At 41.9% G+C, this 15,000-nt stretch overlaps 1 protein-coding gene across 2 annotated transcripts in view; it reads left to right on the top strand.

Annotated features, from left to right (window-relative positions):
• Positions 1-15,000, top strand: part of LOC121880365 (protein turtle-like) — a 98,361-nt gene that overhangs the window by 24,736 nt on the left and 58,625 nt on the right. The window lies entirely within an intron of this gene.

Raw genomic sequence — 15,000 nt, 5'->3', positions numbered from 1 at the left:
GGAGAAATTTACACAATGAGACTCAGACAAGGAGACTCAGACAGGGATAGGCTCAGACAGGGGTAGACTTACACAGGGACAGACTCACAGAAGGAGAGACTCACAGAAGGAGAGACTCACAGAAGGAAAGACTCACAGAAGGAAAGACTCACAGAAGGAAAGACTCACATAAAGAGAGACTCAGGACTGGTGGTGAGGTATGTGGTGGTGTTGGTCTAGCCACAACCGACCTTCCTCCTCCTCCTGTTCCCTGGGTCCAGCCGTGACGTCATACTGTTCAACACGATCACTGATGTGTTCCACTTGAGATGATATGATGTCACAACAACCCCTGCTCTCTCTCTCTCTCTCTCTCTCTCTCTCTCTCTCTCTCTCTCTCTCTCTCTCTCTCTCTCTCTCTCTCTCTCTCTCTCTCTCTCTCTCTCTCTCTCTCTCTCTCTCTCTCTCTCTCTCTCTCTCTTCTCTTTTTCTTTCGGTCTCTCATTGCCTCCATCTCCCTCCTTCACTCTTTTATTCCTTGTCCTTCTTTCTTCCTCTTCTTCCTCCTACTCCTCTTCCTCCTCCTCCTTCTCCACTTGAGCACGAGGATATATTACGCTACTCCCCTTTTCTGTCCTCCTCTCCCCTCCTCTTCTCCCCCCTGCACTTGACCTCAAAGTGAAATTACACCCCTCACCCCCCCCACCCTCTCTCCCTCCCTCCCTCTCTCCCCACCCAATCTACTCCTCCTCCTCCCTCCCCCCCACCGCCAGTCCTAAATTAAAGCACCATCTCCCCTTCACTTCCTCCTCCACTGACCCCCTCCCCTCACTAGCCTCTTCCTCCTCCTCCTCCTTCCTCCCCTCCACCACCACCCCTCTCCCCTTCCTCCTCACCACCGCCCCTTTTCCCTTCCTTCCTTGCCACTCCTCTCCCTCACCACCGCCCCTTTCCCTTCCTTCCTTGCCTCCTCTCTCCCTTTCTCCCTCACCCCTTCCCCTGCCACTCCATAAATCCCCTCCTTCCTCGACTTCCTCTTGATTCCTAAATTCACGCTACTATCTCTTTCTCTCCTTCTTCCACCACCCTCTTCCACCTCCCCACCTCCCCTCCTTCTCCACCTCCCCCTCCTTCCCACCTCCCCTCCTTCTCCCCACCTCCACCTCCCCCCCTCCCCTTCCTCCACCGCCACCACTTGACCATGTCTGACCAGTAACTCGCCACCGCCACACTTGAGTTACAACTGAGTGTCTGTTCGCCTGTTTGTGTTGATAACTAGCTGTTGGGGGCAACCAGTCGTTCCTCGGAGACTTGGCAGAGTTGTGAGGGGCATACAAAATTGCCAACTCTGTAGAGGGAGGGCATCAAAGAACCGGTAACATTGTTTTGGGGCATTGAGACGTGGCACTACTGTGGGGGCATCAAATAACTGGCAGCACTGTAGGATGGGGGCATCAGGGACGTGAGAATACTAGTGAGGTTATCAGATAAACAGAGAGGGAAAAGATGGCGTCAAAATTGCACTGGGACTCTAACCTAACCTAACCTACAGGTAAAGTAATCCTCGTGTCCAGGTATTAATTAACGATACGAATAATTCACAGTCAGTAAAAAAAAAATTATCTCATTCTTTTGTGTATATTGAGTTGATTCACAGGTCTTGGTGCCCTTGTTTGTGTGTGTGTGTGTGTGTGTTTGTAAGTACACCTCTCGTCTGTGTATCAGTGTCAACAAGGGGTGTAAGACTGAGTGTAGTTGTGATGTAGCATCCACTTGTGTTGTGTCAATACTCATAAGTGTTCGTGTGTCTGACTGTCCTTGAAGAGAGAGAGAGAGAGATCCTCAAAATCACAGCTTCATGAGTGTTGTCTTAGGACCGTATACTTATCTTCAATTGCTTTCCGTTGTGTCTGCCCGGACTCCTTATTCAGGTTAACACGCATCTCTTCAGGTTGATCCTCGAGACGATACAAGTTATTCCTCACGATAATACAAGTTATTTATCAAGATAACAACCACTCGTATCACTGCACACAAGATCACACGTTTATCTTCACTTATTCTTGGTTGTTTCTTAAGAATACACCTCGTCCTTAACCTCTTCCTCAAGATTACACACACACACACACACACACACACACACACACACACACACACATACAACACGCACACACATACACAACACACACACAACACACACACACACACACACACACACACACACACACACACACACACACACACACACACACACACACACACACCAATGTCAAGTTGACCTTCAAGATGGTGGTGGTACTTGTGTCTGGGTGACAAGGACAGAGCAAGACACAGTTGCAGATTATTTACTCAAGGGTAAAATAAACTTAGTAACTATTTACTTGAGGCAAACAGAGGTGGACTTACTCATGGCTGGGAGCAGGAGGGTGGGGAGGGGAGGGGACCCACTTGAAGACATGACCGTGGTGCAGATTTTGAATCACGTGAAGAGTAGACACCCCCTGATTGTTTAACACCCTAACCTAACCTAACCTAACCTAACCTAACCTAACCTAACCTAACCTAACCTAAACTAACCTAACCTAACCTAACCTAACACATAAGCATTTTATCATTTCATCTCAATAATCCAAAAATCTACAATACAGGTGACAGATATAAGAGTCAATACAGGTAGGTACAGGAACAGGTGTAAGTACAGGTACAAATACATATAGAGGTACTGGTACAGGTACAAGTTCGTACTACCTCACATTTCAACACAAACACAGTGCTCACCAAAAACGTAAATTATAAAGTCAACATACATTTTTCCATGAAAGTTATACAGTCAAATATTTACTCCCACTCAAATCTGTAAGTGTACACTGACTGGTCGTCCTTCGTGAAGTACCGCTCAAAGTTAGTGAGTGTGAAGAATGTTGTGTATGTACAGTGTTTGTAAACATTTATTCACGTTATATAGCCTATAGTGTGTTAGCTGGTGTCAGGTTCTGCGTGCTGTGTGGTAAGCTGACAACATTGGGTGGATGGTTTGTGGTAAGCTGATAACATTGGGTGGATGGTGTGTGGTAAGCTGACAACATTGGGTGGATGGTTTGTGGTAAGCTGATAACATTGGGTGGATGGTGTGTGGTAAGCTGACAACATTGGGTGGATGGTTTGTGGTAAGCTGACAACATTGGGTGGATGGTGTGTGGTAAGCTGACAACATTGGGTGGATGGTTTGTGGTAAGCTGACAACATTGGGTGGATGGTGTGTGGTAAGCTGATAACAGTGGGTGAACTTCATGTCAAAAGCTGACAACAACAAACACAGCCACTCAACACTCGTCTTGTGTCGTGTAGACCGAGGGGCGTGATGGTGACGACGAGAGAGACACACAGTAAATAACGCTAATAATTCCTTTGTAACTTTTCCTTATGTCAAGATCCTCAGCCAGACATTAGCGCTCGAGCCATTGTCTTCTGATGGTTCTTCTTCTTCTTCTTCTTCTTCTTCTTCTTCTTCTTCTTCTTCTTCTTCTTCTTCTTCTTCTTCTTCTTCTTCTTCTTCTTCTTCTTCTTCTTCTTCTTCTTCTTCTTCTTCTTCTTCTTCTTCTTCTTCTTCTTCTTCTTCTTCTTCTTCTTCTTCTTCTTCTTCTTCTTCTTCTTCTTCTTCTTCTTCTTCTTCTTCTTCTTCTTCTTCTTCTTCTTCTTCTTCTTCTTCTTCTTCTTCTTCTTCTTCTTCTTCCCTAACCTTCTTCTTCTTCTTCTTCTTCTTCTTCTTCTTCTTCTTCTTCTTCTTCTTCCTTCTTCTTCTTCTTCTTCTTCTTCTTCTTCTTCTTCTTCTTCTTCTTCTTCTTCTTCTTCTTCTTCTTCTTCTTCTTCTTCTTCTTCAGCCTTCTTCTTCTTCTTCTTCTTCTTCTTCTTCTTCCTTCCTTCTTCCTTCTTCTTCTTCTTCTTCTTCTTCTTCTTCTTTACTAACTTCTTCTTCTTCCTTCTTCTTCTTCTTCTTCTTCTTCTTCTTCTTCTTCTTCTTCTTCTTCTTCTTCTTCTTCTTCTTCTTCTTCTTCTTCTTCTTCTTCTTCTTCTTCTTCTTCCTTTCTTCTTCTTCTTCTTCTTCTTCTTCTTCTTCTTCTTCTTTAGCCCTAGCTTCTTCTTCTTCTTCTTCTTCTTCTTCTTCTTCTTCTTCTTCTTCTTCTTCTTCTTCTTCTTCTTCTTCTTCTTCTTCTTCTTCAGCTAGCTATTTATTTATTTATTTAACTATTCTTCTTCAGCTTCTTCTTCTTCTTCTTCTTCTTCTTCTTCTTCTTCTTCTTCTTCTTCTTCTTCTTCTTCTTCTTCTTCTTCTTCTTCTTCTTCTTCTTCTTCTTCTTCTTGGCGTAGTGTATTTTCATGTTCTCTTTGCATTAAATAGCAGTTCACTTTCTAATTTAGCTTAAGAGCGTCTCGCTTAGCGTGATTAGCCCAAGCTCACTTTTCCTTTCCAAAGAGAAAGTTATTTTCTTCATCAGGGTATTTGTTCTTAATCTCTGGTTAATACATGAACCTTTTATCTCACGTTTTCACTTCTCCCTCAATCTCCATATTTTTTTCTATATTTCTTTTCCTCTTGATATTCTTTATTTTCACTAATAAAATAAACTTTTATAATTACGTAAAATACATTAAAGCTTTGGCGGCGTTAATGGATCTGTAGTTCAGTTCATTAATAATAACCTCTTGATAATATCACCAATTTACTGTACCTTCCATACCATCCCTCAGAGGCACTGTAGTTGGGGGCTTGGTGGCTTTGTTAGATTGTCCACAACCTTAGTGGTGTTGGTCCAGCCCTTGGGATGTGATGACTCCCACTGGCTGGTGACCTCACTAAAACTTGGATGGTCGACTCGTCCAGCGGTTCTGAGGATATCTGGTGTTGATCCTTTCTGGCATATCGCTGGATGCTATACAAGAGGCTGGGACTGCCAGTAATGCGATTTGGGAAGCTTTGCAGATATCCAATCCTTGTAGGCGGACGGGAACAGTTGCATATTCCTTTTCAGAGTCTAGCAGGGGTGAGATTTATAGCGTCTGTTAACACGGCTTTTAGGATGGGACGCACCTCAGGAAGTACATTAGCCGATGCACGGAGAGTCACTTTGTAAGGCGGTACAAGGCATTATGGTCATCCAAGCAACTTGTTCATTTGTTTTCGTTTTCTTCACGTCGTCCAGCTGATTTTAGAGGTGTCGGTGATCAAGCTGGTGGCCAAGGGTGTCCGGGTAAGATGCTGACAACCGATTCTCGCTGAGTTGGTAGTGGGTCCATCATGGGAAGTGTTGACGGTGAGGCCAAGTGTGTCTCCTCGTGTGATCGCTACACCCACCGTGTCTGTCGTCATCTAGGAAGAAAATGTTGAGTTCACTGGACAAACTTCCTCCGGGTTCCTGTGTCGTTAAGAATTTGGAGCGAGAGGATTCCCTTGATGAGCTCCTTCTGCCAGAATAGTCCTTTGCTCACTCAACATCAGGATTAGGCTCCTTATTGAACTCGTCTGATACGTGAGCCAGGAGATTAGTAAAACAGAGATGGACGGTATTGATCACCTGAACTCTTCTGGTCTGACTGAAAACATTATTAATATATGTTTTTACTAATATTTTATCATCGGCGGGATCATCGATGTAAACCCTAGCCGCGTAATGTACTGCTTCTTATCCCTGTGGAGTCCCAGATCAACAGTCAGGCAAACACCTTCCACAGCAGCTCGGGCGACGAAGAGGCGGAGAGTTTAAACGACGAGTCTGGTTCACCAAAAATATATATATATATATATATTTTTCAAGACAAAGAGCTGCCCAGACCAAAAAAATAAAAAATAAATAAATCGTCTTTAAATATAATCTTTTATAACCAACTAAATTATGTTCTCTAAATAATCTGAACGTTAATGGAGGTAAAAATAATTTTGTCCCCAGTAATCAGTTTATTTTCCACTTCTTTCCCTTCGCTTAACTCTAAATTTTCTTAATTAGATAATGTCCTTCTCACCGGCCTTCCTTTTATCTTCTATATTACCCTCACTAACGCTTCACTTCTTTTATGAACGCTGTCTACTTCTTTATCATCTTCTATTTTATCTCCCTCTTATTCTCTTTCCTTTCTTCCTTCTTTTGTTTTACCCTGTTTAAACGTCTTATCTCTCTCTCTTTCTCTCCCTGCTTCGATATTTTCTCTGTTTTTCATTCTCCCTGTCTCAAAAGCCTGTCATCTCATCCTCCCTTCTCTCATCATCTCTCACCTCCTTGCCCCTCACTTCTCTCGTCTCTCACACCATCTCCTCTTGGCTGTTCGTCCTGGGAATAACAAAATCGGAACAGTGTTGATTGCGAGAATCCCTGTGGATGGTCTCTCTCTCTCTCTCTCTCTCTCTCTCTCTCTCTCTCTCTCTCTCTAGCACTTTCTCTATCTCTTAACACTTATCTCTCTTTCTCTCCCCCAATTTCAGTAGTTTCTCTCCAAGCACCTATCACATTACTCCCCAGGCAGACCCGTTTTCTATGATTATTTTTTTTTCTCTCTTCCCGTTTTCTTTCATTTCTTCTTAAACACACGCGACGTTAATCTGCAAGACCATTATAATTTCTCGTTTATTTTGTCAGTTTAATCAACGAAGGCTTTTGTTTATTTTGCACCTTCTCTCTCTCTCTCTCTCTCTCTCTCTCTTCCTCACTTTCTCCTTTTGTGTGTCTGTTTCTCTTTATTTATCTCTATTCTTTCTTTATTCCTTTCTTTTTTGTGCCTGTCTGTCTGTCTGTCTCTCTTAGTTTCTTTCTCTCAGCTTTATCTTCCATCTCTCTCTCTCTCTCTCTCTCATTTCCTTGTTCTTTAGTTCTTCTCAAACACTAACATCATAAATCTTTCTCAGACAATTTAAGTGTTTCTCAGTTCTTAAGAGTCGACTGAGGAACATGTGTCGTCTTTCTCATTATTTGTCTCTCTGTGTCTCAGTCTATCTCTCGGTTTTATCTTTTTTTTTCTCTATCTCTCACATTCCCTTGGACTATAATCCCCTCTCACCAAATACCAGCCACGTTAATCCCACGAGCATTAAGTGAAAGAAGGAATTTCAATATTTTTTCTTTCATTTCTTTCATTTCTTTTTTTTTTGTCTCTTGTGTTTTCTTATTTTTCAAGCTTTCAAATTTCTCTTCATTAATCCTACGACCATCATGAATACTGGTTCCTGCCTGCCACACAACCATCATGACTGACTACTGGTTCCTGCCTGCTACACGACCATCATGACTGACTACTAGTTCCTGCCTGCCACACGACCATCATGACTGACTACTGGTTCTGCCTGCTACGGCTATCATGACTGGCTACTGGTTCCTGCCTGCCACACAACCATCATGACTGGCTACGAGGATTTCCTGCCTGCCACGACCATCTGACAGACTATTAGTTCCTGCCTGCCACGACCATCATAGCCCCAACTACGAGTTCCTGCCTGCCACACAACCATCTTGACTGACTACTGGTTCCTGCCTGCCACGACCATCATGACTGACTACGAGTTCCTGCCTGCCACACAACCATCATGACTGACTACTGGTTCACTGCCTGCCACACAGCCATCTTGACTGACTTTACTAGTTCCTGCCTGCTACACGACCATCGCGAAGCTGACACTAGTTCGCCACCTGCCCGCGACCATCATGACTGACTACTGATTCCTGCCTGCCACCGACCATCGCGGCTGACTTCACGAGTTCCTGCCTTGCCACGGCCATCGCGACTGACTACGAGTTCCTGCCTGCCACACAAAACCATCATGACTGACTACTGGTTCCTGCCTGCCACACGACCATCAAGACTACTGGTTTTCCTGCCTGCCACACAACCATGCTTGACTGACTACTAGTTCCTGCCTGCCACACAACCATCACTGACCTTCAGCTACTGGTTCCTGCCTGCCCACACAACCATCATGACTGACCTACTAGTTCCTGCCAGCCACACAACAACCATCGCGACTACTGGTTCTGCCAGCCGCACAACCATCATGACTACTGGTTCCTGCCTGCCACACGACCATCATGACTGACTACTGGTTCCTGCCTACCACACGACCATCATGACTGACTACTAGTTCCTGCCTGCCACACGACCATCATGACTACTGGTTCCTGCCTGCCACACGACCATCACGACTACTAGTTCCTGCCGTACTCAACAAAGAAGCCTCACTTGCGAAACGTCATTAAGTTCCAAACATAATTTCGTCCGTTCCTGGAAGTCCTTCAACACAGCCTGAAGCTTTGACCAAGATTATTACATTTGCCTCCAATAACGAGAGTCTTTTGGCGTACTTGCACTCGTCTGAATGGCCTGGTTGAGGGGGAGGTGAGGGTGTGGGAGGAGAGGGTAGGGTGGGGGAAGGTGATGGTCGGGAAGGAGGGGGGTAGAGGTGGGTAAGAGTGTAAGAGGTGGGGGAGGGGTGGGGAGAGGTGAGAAATGAGTGGGTGGGGGTGAGGGAGAGAGGAAGGTTATGGTGGGTGATGGAGGGGGATGATGTAGTGTGGTGGGGGAGGGAGGTCACTGTTATTAACCTGAATTACTACGTATATCAAGAATTTCTGTATAACATCCAAAGTTGACTATTAATTAACTCAGTATTGAATGTCATTATAAGTTCAGCATTACTATAATTACTACTCATTTGTATATTACGAAACACCAATTTCAAACTTATCATTACAGAATATTATATAAGAAATAGCTATAAAGAAGAGGTGGTGATATTTGTGCGTTTTTTAATCGTATTTTTTTTTATCTCCGAGTTGATTTTGAATGTTTTTTTATATTTAATTTATGAAGCTTAATGCAGGTGTAGTTATTAGACACACACACACACACACACACACACACATACACATACACACTTCATTAAAGGGTGTTCATTCATCAGTAGACTGTAACCTATGTAATTCGAGGGAAGTATAGTGTAAACTCTGTGTCTGGAGTGTACCGCCGCGCCGCTTCCTTACCCCAGTGATGAGTGACCATAAAGTTTACAGTTGCTCAGTAACAACATTTCACTGATGGTTCCTCGTTTGTCAAGAAAAAAAGAAAGTAGTCAACATTGTGGATGGTTCTTATTGCCACGTCTTCACACCATTGTTGAGAGAGTAAACCTAACACACACACCCACACCCACACACACTTACAGCCACACACACACACACACACACATGCTACTTTCCGTGCAGTTCATTGACGGCTGTTTATTGATAAAAGAAAGGCAATAAGCGTGTGTTTTCAGGCTCTTATCCCTTTGTTGGCACAGTAATTCATCCACTCTTGACCTGGAGTCCATTAATGGTTTTTCATCCAAAGAAAAAGTACAATATAGCATTTCGAATGACAAGTGTTTTAAATACCCAAGATCACTGTTGACTTTGTAAACTTACACTTTTATGTCTTTTATTGGTAGATTAATCATTTAGAAATGGATTAAATTATATCATTCGTGGACTACATAATTGAGATCAAGTTAAAGTATGTTTCATCACCCCCGCGGGCATCACTACTGTCCATGACGGCAAATTACCCGAGTCTTCAGCCGTCCAAACAAGCAGACCAGAAGAGCCCAAGTCTTAACACAGTTGCTCTCCAGGGTGCCGTCTGACGAGTCATTATCTCTTTAAACTTCCCAATATTTACCTCCCGCAGAAAGAAAATGACTCCCAGGAGAGCAAACACACAAGACGTCTCTCTTCTCACTCCCATTAAAACTGACGAGACTTTTTCTCTCTCTCTCCCGCAGGTACGTGTTGTGGCACCGACCAGGGGATGAGATGAGAAGGCGGTCGCTCCTCACTGGTGATGTACAGAGACAGGCTATATTCACTGTACAGGTTTAACTAAATTATAAAGTCACTCATTTCCATATGACGACAAAAGAATCACCATGTTTAGAGACTTTAGGCGGGAATATCAATTATTAACATATATTTTCGAGTATAAAATAGAACTATAGGCGTTTCCATCCGGGTGACAGTATCATAAAGGTAATGACTCAACTCTCGTGTGGTAGACATGTATGAGAAACTCTGTAAACAAAGTCGTGTGCAGAGCGGCCAGGCCACCACGACCTACACTGAGGGTCGACTCTAAGTGGACATATTGGCGCTGTTATGGTTGATGTGTCGCCTCTAAACACAGACGCTGGCTCAGTTAAGGTGGATTTGATTAACATTTGATAATCTTTCACCAGCTATTATCAAACCAAATTTACAAGTACACAGGCAGATAGATGCTAAATATCACCCAAGTGTCAAGGATATTTTGGTCTACACTGTACAGTACATTGACCTGTGCCTCAGTGCCTGTTCTGAGGACTACAAAGTCACCGTCACTTTTAATATAATTTCCCAGGACGAACTAAAATACTAGAGGTTCAGAACGAAGATATATATTTTTTTTACCAGGATATACGCCAATGACATGCACACTAAGAATGTCTACGTAGGATTTGGACATGCACGAAGGGATATTCTAGGTGCAATTCGGACATGCAATAACAGGTATTCGTGTGTGTTGCAGTGTACCTTGACATGGTTTGCAATCCGCTGTTGCAGATTTGTATGTTAGTGTATGAGTCTTAAGTTGTGTGGAACTGCTGGTAGTTACAGACGTGACACGACCTGGTTTGTGCTGTGTCTAGTTATTCCGGTGACACAGGCAACCCATCCACACACACACACACACACACACACACACACACACACACACACACACACACACAGCATGATATCACAGGTAATTTCACACACACACACTCAGTCACTTTATGAGTTCCAGTTCTCGTTACAATGTTTTCATAGTAAGTCAAAAAATCATCAAATCCCCAGAAAAATCTTTATGGCCTTAATAGCCAATTGGTGACTAGACCCGAGTGAATGAGTGTCCGGGTTTAAGAGACACTTAGGATCAGATCGGATCTCGTTGGTATTGAACCCTAATAAAAAATTATTTAAGAGTGTGGGAATCAATAGCGAGTGAAAGATAAAAATATAATCCATTTTTTCCCGGTTTTAATTTTAAATCGTGTTAGATTTTTAAACTCTGCTTGAATTAATATATATATATATATCTTTTTTTAGGAATTATCAATATGTGTGTTGATGCTTTCCAACGAGGATTTTAATATGTGTTAAATACGGATTAAGTCGCATTAGGTGTTGGGAAAGGGTGTGTGTGTGTGTGTGTGTGTGTGTGTGTGTGTGTGTGTGTGTGTGTGTGTGTGTGTGTGTGTGTGTGTATTTTTGTTTTGTTTGATACAGTTTGTTGAGATCGGCGAATATCATAGAAGATTTAATAATAATTCGGATTTCTCTTTACTGACGATAATTTTAACTGCAAAACACAATTCTGTAATGGTTTGAAATACAGATTGTACTAGGAACAGTTACATGAACGTAAAATAGATGTATATTTCAGATTTTACAACTCTATATTTTTCCCCGCTGTTATGTAAGAGCGAGAGAGAAAGGGAGAAAGAGAGAGAGAGAGAGAGAGAGAGAGAGAGAGAGAGAGAGAGATCTACAATTTCCTCTGCTCAAAGAAAACTGCGGAAAATAAAGGGAAGGAAACAGAGGTACAAAGAGAGACACAGACACACACACACACACACACACACACACACACACAAAATCCCACTGCAAGGTAACGTCTCTAAACCACACTGACAAAAATACTATACAAAGGGAACTCAGGAAATATTGTCACAGTGTTTTATGTATGAACGACCGCTAATTAACTACAGGTAAGTCCAGGCGACGCGCTCAGGTGAATCTCTGGGAAGTAACGGGAAGAAATGGTAAGGAGGGGTGAGACGGTGATTACGTCTCTGTTATTACCTGTTGTTTTTGTTACGTGTGTGTGTGTGTGTGTGTGTGAAAGAGAGAGACAGACAGACAGACAAACAAACGATCTATCCAATAATATAAACGAGTATCCATATACATACTCTGTTTTACATACATACATACATACATACATACATACATACATACATAAACGACTACAATACCATTACCGTTCCTTTAACACTCATATTATATACTACCGTTGTATTCGCGTCTGTTTATATATCATGGCAACCGTTGTATTCGCGTCTACTTGTTTGCTGGTCACCAACACTCAAGCGCTGACACAGAGGAGGACTGTTGAGTGCCAGTTGGTATAAAGTTACTTTTTACAAATGAGAAAAGTTTTGTAGGTGACAATATGGACGTGTTTGTGTGTGTGTGTGTGTGTGTGTGTGTGTGTGTGTGTGTGTAAGAATTTTTTATGTATGTGTATATCTATGCGTTTATGTGTGTATACAGTATATACATGTGTATTCATGTCTGTATACGTATATATGTATGTACACTATAACAGTATATCTGTCTGTTTAAAATGTATGGATAAAAATTTACATTCCAAGACTAACTTACAGACAAACATACATACATACATACATACATACATACATACATACATACATACATACATACATACATACATACATAAGCATACAGTATATATACATAAAATACATGTTTATATGCATATATGTATGAGTCATTAACAGGACGTATACATAGGCTGGTAGTTATGTGATTAGTATTTACCATTAGCTATACTATAAGTGTGGGAGAGAATGAGGTGTATAAAGGTGGTGGGTGTATCTTTAAAGGGAGGGTGTAAGGGTGTATAGGGGTGGTGGGTGTATCTTTAAGGGAGGTGTGGGGAGTGTATAGGGTGGTGGGTGTAGCTTTAAAGAGGTGTAGGGTATAGGGTGGTGGAGTTATAAGCACAAGGGAGGTGTAAGGTGTATAGGGGTGGTGGGTGTAGCTTTAAAGGGGAGAGTGTAGGGGGGGGAGGGGTGTTTAGGCAGTGATGATAGAGTTAGGGATGTGTAGGATGATTATAGGAAAGGGGTAATGGGGTTAAAAATAGGGGAGAGGGGAGGTAGTTAATGGGAGGGAGTTAATGGGAGGAGTTAATGGGAGGGAGTTAATGGGGGGAGTTATTAAGAGGGAATTAATAGGAGGGAGTTAATGGGAGGGAGTTAATGGGAGTGATGTGTTTATTGAAGGAGAATGGAAATTTAACAAATAAACTAATAAAATATAAATTATCATAGACTTTAACCATTTACAGTAGACTACAGTGAGTAAGGTTATAAGTAACTACGTTTAATTGAGTCATAATATAGACACGACATAAACAAAGTACAAATAATAATAAAAACTAAACAAAAACACTAATAAAAACACAAATAACAAATAAAAAAGTTATGATCATAGTGGCGAAATTCTTATAGATAAATAATATTGAATAAAGATGATAAAAATAATAAGAGGGAATAAATTACAAGAGGAAAAATTATACAGCTTTTTGTTTTGATTAACAGAATTTTATAAAACAAGAACAAAAACCAATATTTGATCTTTTTATTATCCCCCGTCACTAAACCAACACATGGTCCACTTAACCACCAAATGCTTTTATTAACACGAGTAAAAACATACACAGACACACGCACACACACAAATACACACCCACACACAAACACACACACACACACCCACACACACACACACACACACACACACACAAATACACACCCCACACACACACACACACACACACACACACACACAGATCAATTTTCATACATAATAGAAAAGAAATTTGATGATGATACATTATCTTTCGTCAAGTGATGGATGGTTAGAAAATTGATGAGTGACCAGAGACGATCAATCACTCAACCTGCAGTTAGTTACAAGGGAACTCATGAGTGGCTCTGAGCGATGCTGCTACTCAAGTCTTTTACTGTGCTTCAATAACTAATGTGTCTGTCTGTATATACTTAGGGTTAGGTTAGGTTAGGTTTGGTTAGGTTAGTTTTGGTTTGGTTAGGTTAGGTTTGGTTTGGTTAGGTTAGGTTATGTACTGAGTGTGTTGGGTAGCATGTCTCTGTTATTGTTATTGTTATTATTATGAGTATTCTTCCTATTTTATTCTTATGAGCATTGTGTATGTGTGTGTGTGTGTGTGTGTGTGTGCGTGTGTGTGTGTGTGTGTGTGTGTGTGTGGGTGTGTGGGTGTATTTGTGTGTATGTGTGCAGTGTGTGTGTGTGTGTGTGTGTGTGTGTGTGTGTGGGTGTGTGTGTGTGTGTGTGTGTGTGTGTGTGTGTGTGTGTGTGTGTGTGTGTGTGTGGGTGGTGTGGGTGTGGTGTGTGTGTGTGTGTGTATATGGGTGTGATGTGTGTTTGTGGATGTGGTGTGTGTGTGTGTGCGTGTGTGTGTGTGTGTGTGTGTGTGTGAGTGTGTGTGTGTGTGTGTGTGTGGTGGTGTGGGTTGGTGTATGTGTGTGTGGTGTGTGTGTGTGTGTGTGTGGTGTGTGTGGGTTGGTGTATGTGTGTGGTGTGTGTGTGTGTGTGTGTGTGTGGTGTGTGTGGGTTGGTGTATATGCGTGTGGTGTGTGTGTGTGCGTGTATGTGTTTAAATATATCTTATTGACTATTATTAAATATTGTATTTGTTTCGTGATAAAAATAAGAAAATTAAGAAAAAAATGACAACTTTGAAGAATAAAACTTGGATATGAAATATTTTTATCTCTTATGAATATTATTAGTCAGGTTCTTGCTATCTTGTGACGATAAGAGCAGATAATGAAGATAAGGTTTGTTTAAAAGTCTCTATCGGTAATAAAAGAGAGAAATTGGATCATTTGGTGAAAGTAATATGTAGATAGAGTTTTATTATACGGGTTTGTACGTTTATAGGTCCATAAAGATAGGTTAAAACACACACACACACACACACACACACACACACACACACACACACACACACACACACACACAATTATCGTGCAGTAATTGATATCGATTTTCGACACTTGAAACATGCAGTCAGGCCCGATAATGTCTCTCTCTCTCTCTCTATCTCTGGTTACGTCACACCATATTTAATTACAAGGTC

Source organism: Homarus americanus, unplaced genomic scaffold, assembly GCF_018991925.1.
Source record: "Homarus americanus isolate GMGI-L3 unplaced genomic scaffold, GMGI_Hamer_2.0 scaffold42527, whole genome shotgun sequence".
Classification (NCBI taxonomy): Eukaryota; Metazoa; Arthropoda; class Malacostraca; order Decapoda; family Nephropidae; genus Homarus; species Homarus americanus.
This window is presented reverse-complemented; position numbering and strand designations above follow the sequence as displayed.